The sequence below is a fragment of the Tupaia chinensis genome, unplaced genomic scaffold (genome assembly GCF_000334495.1).
Source record: "Tupaia chinensis unplaced genomic scaffold, TupChi_1.0 Scaffold000044_1, whole genome shotgun sequence".
Classification (NCBI taxonomy): Eukaryota; Metazoa; Chordata; class Mammalia; order Scandentia; family Tupaiidae; genus Tupaia; species Tupaia belangeri.
Genome location: NW_006159500.1, coordinates 265081 through 273674, shown reverse-complemented (window position 1 = coordinate 273674; position 8594 = coordinate 265081). Strand labels below are relative to the sequence as shown.

Sequence of the window (8594 nt, the reverse complement as noted above, 5' to 3'; positions counted from 1 at the left end):
CCCTGAAAACCACCTCAAAATCATGACTTACGATTCAGTTCTCTCCAAAATATAGCTTATGGTTTAATATATTTTTCCCTAAATGTTCACAAAGCCGCCAATTTTTCTATATGAGAAAAAAAATTCTTCCTTAAAAAAGCTCTTTACAATGTTATACAATCCATTTTTCTTTAAACCCAACCTCCCAATTCATAACAAATTGCTTCCTTTAAGTGAATCAGAAGTGCTGTTGTAATCTTTTTTATGTAGCATATTTTTGAGCACTTACAAATAAAATAAGAGTGTATTTATAGAGAATGAATAATAAGAGGAAGAATTAGTTCAGGTAAACATGACATTAGAAACAGTAAAAGAATTAGAATTGTATAAATTGCTTTTGAAAACTACTGCTATATCCTACACCATCTGTGTCTACTTTGTTGATCATCAAAAGCTTTATCTCTATTTGGTTTCTCCACCCTGGAATGCAGCCTGAGAATAATTTTGAATAGGAAAGCAAGCAGTGAAAACAAATACAGGGTTACATTCATTACTAGACATTCGAAGGAAGGGATGAAATAGTGGCATAGAACTGATCCCTGCTTGAACAACATTATAATCCCAAATCCCTTGTATATAGTAGGAAGTTGAAGGAGTAAGAGGATCCTATTGAAATAACATTTTCGATGGAAGTACTTCCTATCAAACTGGCATTAACAGAATTTCTAGAGGTTATACATTTTCTAGCTTTCCTCTTACAGAATGTACTTGAGAAACAATCAAATATTATTTGAGATCATCCACCTTCACTATAATTCTTAACTATTATCAACACCCATTTCTGGCTCCTTTCAGAACATCTAGGACACCACAGTATACCTCTAAATAATGCATCTATTTTTTTGACCCCTTGTGTATCTTCTTTTTCGGGGTTGGGGGGAGGATTTTGTTATAGGGCATGTGCAATCACCAGAAAGACAGAGAGAGACAGAGAGACAGAAAGTGAGAAATCACCCACCAAGGGGGGGTGGTGGCCACACTGCAATCCCTCCTCCTCCATTCTCCTCTCGGGATCTTGGGCACGCATGCACATGTGCCCAGCGTGAGTTTAAGCCACCAGGTCAGGGACTCGAACCATGGTCACTACATGGAAGTCCAGCGACACAGCTGTTACACCAATTGCTGGTCCCTGACCCCTCGTGTATCTACATAGCCATGAATGTAAGAAATTTGTTTACATAGCCATGAATTTAAGAAATTTGTTTCAGCCGTTTTGGTTAGATATCCTTTAGAAATGATAAAAAGCATGCACCTTCTCCAGTGTACAAGTACTCACACAGAGTTGCATGTAACATTTCAGAGGATTGACAACTCTTTAAAAACTGGTTTATACCCTCCAGGCCAACAGCACATGCTTAATGTGAAAAGTCAAAGGAAGAATAGATGTGCTGTATTGTGGAAATGAAAACTTAAAAAGCAAGTGATAATACAAATAGGAAAAAGAAAAGAACCTTGACAGTGCTCTACAGCTGCACTGGTAGGAAGAGCACCTCAGTCATCCTGTCCTTGTTGCTGCTTATCTTGTCTCACAACCTAAAAGGCAGGTGGGTCAATGAAAAAAAAAGATGCCTCTGTTGTTAATTTCTCAACGATCTTGCCTTCACCCATGAGAATGACCTATATTCTATTACCTAGCTTTTGAAAACTCAGAGCCCTAGATATGTCCTATAAGGACAGATTCCCAAAGTAAAAATTAGGACATATAGTCTGACACCTCAGAAGTATTTATGGAAACAGTAGTAGTATCTAGAAAAGCCTATGATATCAGGGAGTGCCCCTTCTCTGATGGGACTCCTCATCTCATCTAGAACTTCTAATTAACCCATAACTGCTCTGAAATTATGCACACTAAAGGTTGCTATGTATTGAAATACATAAAAAGTAGGATAGATGGATGGATTCAAATGTGGTGTACTTTGGGACCAGCAGATGGCATAATGGTTATGTCACCAGACTCCCAAATAGTTGACCACAGTTTGAGTCCTAGACCTGGCAGCTTAAAACTCGGCATGTGTGCATGTGTGCCCAAGATCCCAAGAGGAGAATGGAGAAGAAGATATTACAGCATGGCCATTCCCCTTGGAGGGTGATTTCTCACTTTCCGTTTCTCTGGTGAATGCACATGCCCTACAGCAAAAATTAAAAAGTGATGTATTTTACATATGTAATAAAGCACATATACTAAAATATTCATGGTAGATTCTAGGTATACAGATATTCACTGTGAATTTCTAACTTTTCAAGATATTTAAAATGTTTTCTATGGGCTGGCTTCATAGCAGAGTGGTAAAATTCTGCTCGAGAGAAGCCAGATCCTACATGGTGACTGCAGCTGAGTCCCTGGCCTGGTCTGCCTGAAACACTCCATGCACACAGGCACACACACACAAGTGCTCAGGACACAGACGGCTAGAGGACTGAAGGAAGGGGACTGCAGCACGATCAGACCCTGTGGAGAGTGCTCCTGTCCCTCTCTCTCCCTTCTCTCTCCTTTGGGCATGTATGTGCTCTGTTGTGAATTAAGGAAAGATTTCTAAAATGTTTTATAGTAAAAATTTGGGCAAGAGTACAACGAAGGAGCGAAATATCACAAAAGAAATACTTCAAATTGTTAACAATGATTATAGCTTAGTGGTAGAATTATGGATGACGTTAATTATTTTTTTATTTCCAGATTTATTCATTTATTTCCTGATTTGCCTGTATTCTTCCCCTTTTTCCTACAGGGCTTTTTAGGTAATGAAATAACATTTTTTATTCAAGGTTTACAAATCAGACTGCCATAAATTGGACTACTGAGCAAAGGGGTTTTGTTGAGGACTGATGAAGAAATGAGCTTTGCTAAGCTAGTTTGGGTCTGTATCATTCCAGATGTTGAACTTTCTCTTTGAGGGTAACTAGTAGTATTTGGGGTGGAAGAGCAGTGGAGAGGCAAGAAAAATGTCACAACAGAAGTGGAATTTTTAAAGAATTAATTCTGGAAATAAAAAAAGAAATGTACTATGTATTAGGATTCAGGAAGAGGTACATTGAGGTTGATGAAAAAACTCAGTAGTCCTATGCAAAATTGTCAGTTACACAAGTAAAATTATTCTCATACACCACTGCCATAAAAGCTTTTCCTATCTCTAACATGATAACCCAAGAATATACCAGGGAATGAGACATTACTCCACTTTATCTTATCCTACTCCTTGGAAAGATTTTGGGAAAGAGGGGAAGACATCTTTAGGGCAGTTTGATTTTTCTAGTATATGTGAACAAGAATATAGTAGGTCCTTGAAAATATCTTCAATCGTGGACACACACATGCACAACCATGATTGCTTTATTCAAGCCTTTAAAAACACACACGCACAGTGGAAATACAATAATAGAAGCATTCTAGTAGAGTGTCTGAGTTCCTACTACTTTCTGGTTAAACAAATACAGTGAACTTAATTTCTTCCAAGAGAAAAAAAAATCACAGAGAAGTATTATCAGAAAATAATACATGTAATATTTGCATTCTAGTAATGATTTTTTTTGGAGAGATTTTTGTTATAGGGTGCGTGCGCTTGCCACAAAGACAGAGACAGAGAAACAGAAAGCGAGAGACCGCCCCCACCGCAGGGGGGCTGGCCATGCTGCAGTCCCTTCTCTTCCATTCTCCCCTAGGGGTCTTGGGCACACGTGCCTGGTGTGAGTTTAAGACACTGGTCTGGGCCTCGAACCCCAGTCGACTCCATGGGAGTCCAGTGACATATCCATTATGCTAACTGCTGGTCCCGATTCTAGTAATGATTTTGACCAAATAATAATTGCATTTAAGAGACTCAACAGGCAAAACGTTTGTATTGTTAAAATGTCAAACCACCATTAAGAGAGTGATTACTTGTTATGCTTTTAGCAGTAGACTCTGAGTATATGTAACTATAAGACCAATTTCTTACCACCAATATAAATGAAGTGCAAGTACAGGAGAGCATCCTTAAAACATGAGGAAATAATGCAGTTTTACTGAATACAATGTCCCAACCATAGCAGTCATGTATCTGACTGTGGTAATTGGCTGATAAGCAACAAAATGGCAAAAGTAAATAGTATTTGTATTCTAAATTCATATACTGTCTCAGTACAGGTGAAATGCATAATAAGTTGTAAATAGAACAACATAAATGGATGGAGCCCATTTTCCTCATATCATCTAAGAGCAACAATAGATGATACCATCTATTGCTTATGAATGAGAATTTGGACAGAGCAATCAGAAGCAATAAGATAAAGATGACAAATTACATTTGACAGACTATGATTTTTCCCTATTTTTCTCAATACAGGCATCAAAGACAGCAGCATGTGATCCCTGCAGCTGCACAGAGGCAAATGGAATTTGGTACCGTCATTTGAGTCTATTTTCCTTTGTTCTTGGCAATAGGTAGAAACTAGAATGTAAATGGACGCATTCAGTACCTCTTCAAGAGCCTCTGAAAGGATCAAATCAGAAGAAAACACTCACACCCATCTACCGAGACATGAAGAAAGCAGATGCCCCGAGGAGGTCTATGCTCCTGACCTACCTCAGCGAGTCATTCTTTCCAGGACCCAGTATGGTGTATTAATTGCATTTATGGTGCCAATGGCTTAGCCTCTTTGTTGTCATTATTCTTGTCAAATGAAATGAATTCTAAATTATTCCCATAAGGGGTACGCACATTTCACCCCCATACATGGGGGGCTTTGGCCAGTAGGACGAATCACAAACAATGTATGTAAACCGAGACCTCAGGGATTCTTGTGTGTTTCTGTCTTCCCTCTTGTACTTTTGCCACTGTCATGAGGACATGCCCAGACTAGACCAATGGTTCCAAGAGAAAGATAAGAAACACGTGGGGGCAGGGCTGTTTCACAACTAAGGTATGCCAACCAAGACCAGCCTACCACAGAGCCTATGAAGTTGATGTGTGATTCCAGAGACGAGCAAATCCACCAAACCAAGCCCAGCCTAGCTCATTTTAACCCTACACATGTGAGAAAAAAATGTTTTTTTTGTTTATGCCACTAAGGTATTGTGATTGTTACACAGTAGCAAAATCTAACTGATAAATAACTTGTGTCTAATTGCCTTAGTTGCATAAGAGGGTGGTAAATTTATGAAACTGGCTTTTGTAAAGGCTATGCAAATCTGTAATATACCAAACACCCCAAACTTCCACTCTATTTCAAAATTATTGACAAAGAATATCTCATCTTTTCATCTGTGTGTACATTGCCCAGCAGTTCTATGGCTTATATTTTACTGATATTTTAAATGTGGTAGAAAGTTAACTTGAGGGAACCAGCAGTTAGCGTAATGGCTATGTCTCTGGACTCCCATGTAGTCGACCGTGGTTCGCGTCTCGGACCCGGTGGCTTAAATCTCACACCGGGCGCGTGTGCGTGCGTGCCCAAGATCCCGAGAGGAGAATGGAGGAGAAGGGATTGCGGCGTGACCAACCCCCCTGGGGGGTGATTTCTCGCTTTCTGTCTCTATGTCTCTCTCTCTCTGTCTGGCGAGCGCACGCGGCCTATAGCAAAACCTCTCCAAAAAAAAAAAGAAAGTTAACTTGCAATGTAGATGTATAGCTAAAGAATTTCTATTTCTTTGCTTTACCTTTGTTAGGGAAGGGCAAGTCAGTACATTTTTGATGGCATCACCTACAGACAATCTTGATGACATTTTTTTAAAAAGAATTGTTTTAGTTTCAAATTTGACCAGAGACAGACAGAGAGAGAAAGAGAGGGAAAGTGAGAAAGCAAGCAGCCAGGTCTAGGACTCAAACTATGGTCAGCCATGTGGTAGTCCAGAGCCTTAACCACCATGCCACCTGCCAGCCCCGTCTTTGATGAAATTTTTTTTAAAAAGCAGATATCTGTAGAGTTTCCATAAAATTATATGCCCTTTTCCAGGGAACAACAATGGTAACAGGAAGTAACAGAATCATAATATAAGAGAAATAAACCAAACTGTGTAATAATGTTACATTTTAATAACTTAATGTAAAATATTTAAAAGCTCTAAATAATGCTGTAGACCTGGTTTTTACTGTTTTGTTTAAAGTTGTCCTTTTGAAATAATCCATGTAATATTTTTCTTACTACATTAAAAATAAAATTCAAGGGGCTAGCAGGTGGCATAGTGGTTAAGGTGCTCAACTCCCATATGGTTAACCATGGTTTGAGTCCTGTACCTGGCAGCTTGAAAATCACACCAGGCATGTGTGTATACCTAAAATCTCAAGAGGAGGAATGGAGAAGGGATTATGGTGTAGCCATTCCCTGTGGGATGACTTCTCCCTTTCTCTCTAGTGACCACATACACCCTACAGCAAAAAAAAAATCTGTTTCTTAAAATAAATATATATTATATATATGTGTGTGTGTGTGTGTGTGTGTGTGTGTGTGTTTATGTATATATGTGTATGTAAATATGTGTGTGTATATATTTTTTCAATTATTGAGCAATTTATTAGAGGATTGACATTCATTTTTCTTGTTCCATTCTTACAAACCATGCTTCAAAATTATCTAACAGAGAGAACAAAATTATCTAGTTTGGGATGACTCACACTGTCACAGAACAAGAGAAACTCTAAATTCAGAGATACTTGTAATTTAATTTTTCTTCTTTTTTAATTTTAATGATCTGAAATGAAAAAGAAGAACAAGATCGGCAGGTGGTGAGGTGGTTAAAGGCTCTGGATTCCCACGTGGTCAACCATAGTTCAAGTCTCAGACCTGGTGGCTTGCTTTCTCATTTTCCCTTTCTCTCTCTCTGTCTCTCCCTGATCAAATAAAAACAAATGGAATTAAATTAATAAATAATTCTTTAAAAACAAAAAGAAAATGATGAACAATGTTAGGAATTTATAGGTCCTACATAATCTATCCTGTACATACCATATGGCTAAATATCTAATAGCAGATTCACTTTTTAAAACATGATCCACTTAGTTTTGTATTAGAAATTGTGTGTTTCTAGAATGTACAACCGAAAATTTGTAGGGGAAAGTGGGCCAGGAAGATATTCATTGGAACATTAATTGGCGTATTTTCTCACTTTCAAAGTTGATTGAGTTTACAGTATCTATTTAACTGAATATGTTATACTTTCAAGGTATTTGTACATTTGCTATTCCTTGGGTAGATGGGATGATATATCAATGTATGATCCTCTCTCTCTTTGTACTTACTCATGAGTTTGTATCATTATTTTAGATGCCCAATCTGCTCCTTTGATTTTTTTTATTTTTTAAATCATACATCTTTTTTATTGTTAAGTCATGAAGAGGTATCAAAATTAAAAGCAAAATTACAGGGTAAGACTTAACAAAACTACTAGGAGCATCAAAAGAAGTGAAATGTGACCAAGCGCAGTGCAGTATGAATTAATGGACATGGGAAGGACAAAGATGGGGAGAACAGTGAGCATATGCTGAAGATACTAGGGAGAGGATCTGGTGAAAATTTTGATCTTAGACAAGCGCCTAGGTAAAGAAATAATGGGTAAGATTTCTAAACTCCACTATGTGCTTAAGAGTCATCCTCTCCTTCCTCAGCCTCTTTTTCATCATCCTTGATCAACTCCAGCTGGTCATCCCCCCCGATCTTCATTATCATCATCATCCAGTAGGTCCCCCTCCTCAGCAGAGTCATCTGCACCCCCCTCAGACTCCATCTTCACATTAGTCTCATCTTTCTTCTGGGAGCTGCTGCTCTGCTCCTCTTCTGATTTATCATTCTTCACCTCTACAGTTTGTTTGCTCTGTTTCTTTTCGATTTTTTCCAGGTTTTCCAGAAGAGAATCCACTTTTTGTTTTATCTGGGTCAACTCCTTCTTAATGGCCTGAATGTCATCTCCTTTCAGCTTTCCAGACTTGGAAGACGATCCTCATTGTCCACTCTTGGAATTGAAGCTTTTGCCCCTTCGTGAAGTGTTCGCAGATACACGCTGGCGTTTCGAGAGCACTACAGCCCGAGCAATAGGAGGTGGCAGAACACGTGCTGGGTAACGGTACATCCTGTCATAATAATCGCGTTGAAAGTCATAGTCCAAATCAAAAGAGGAGCTGAGTAGAGGGGACGGAGAAGGGTGTTCTGGTATTGACCCGTACCTCTCCGCTGCAGATTGTTTCACACCTGCCTTTCCTCGGTTCACTTTTGGCTCTGCAATCATCCTGCCATCGTCTCCTGCCACAGCAGCCCGGGCATTCCTCTCATGAACATACTGAACGAAGGCAAAGCCCTTATGAACAGAGCAACCCACAATTTTGCCATGCCATACTTTGAGAAGATTGCTTCCACATCAGACTTCTTGACCACAAGAGTGTTGAGATTCCCAGTGAATACATGGGAATTCATGAAGCGAGGATCTGTCTTGTTGGTAACATGGCTGGCCATTGCGATTGATGGTAAGATTCTTCACAAAGCCAAAAAGCAAGAGGGTGAGGGAAGAGAGATCCGATTCTGAATCTCTCGCTCCCAAGTTCTAGGGACAGAAACCGACTACAGCTGGAGGTAGGAAATGCAGACACAAC

General features: G+C 39.1%; 1 pseudogene; it reads right to left on the bottom strand.

Moving 5' to 3' along the window:
* Positions 1–7471: 7471 nt before the first annotated feature.
* LOC102470902 (heterogeneous nuclear ribonucleoprotein C-like) lies at positions 7472–8457 on the bottom strand (annotated as a pseudogene).
* Between the last annotated feature and the right edge of the window lie 137 nt (positions 8458–8594).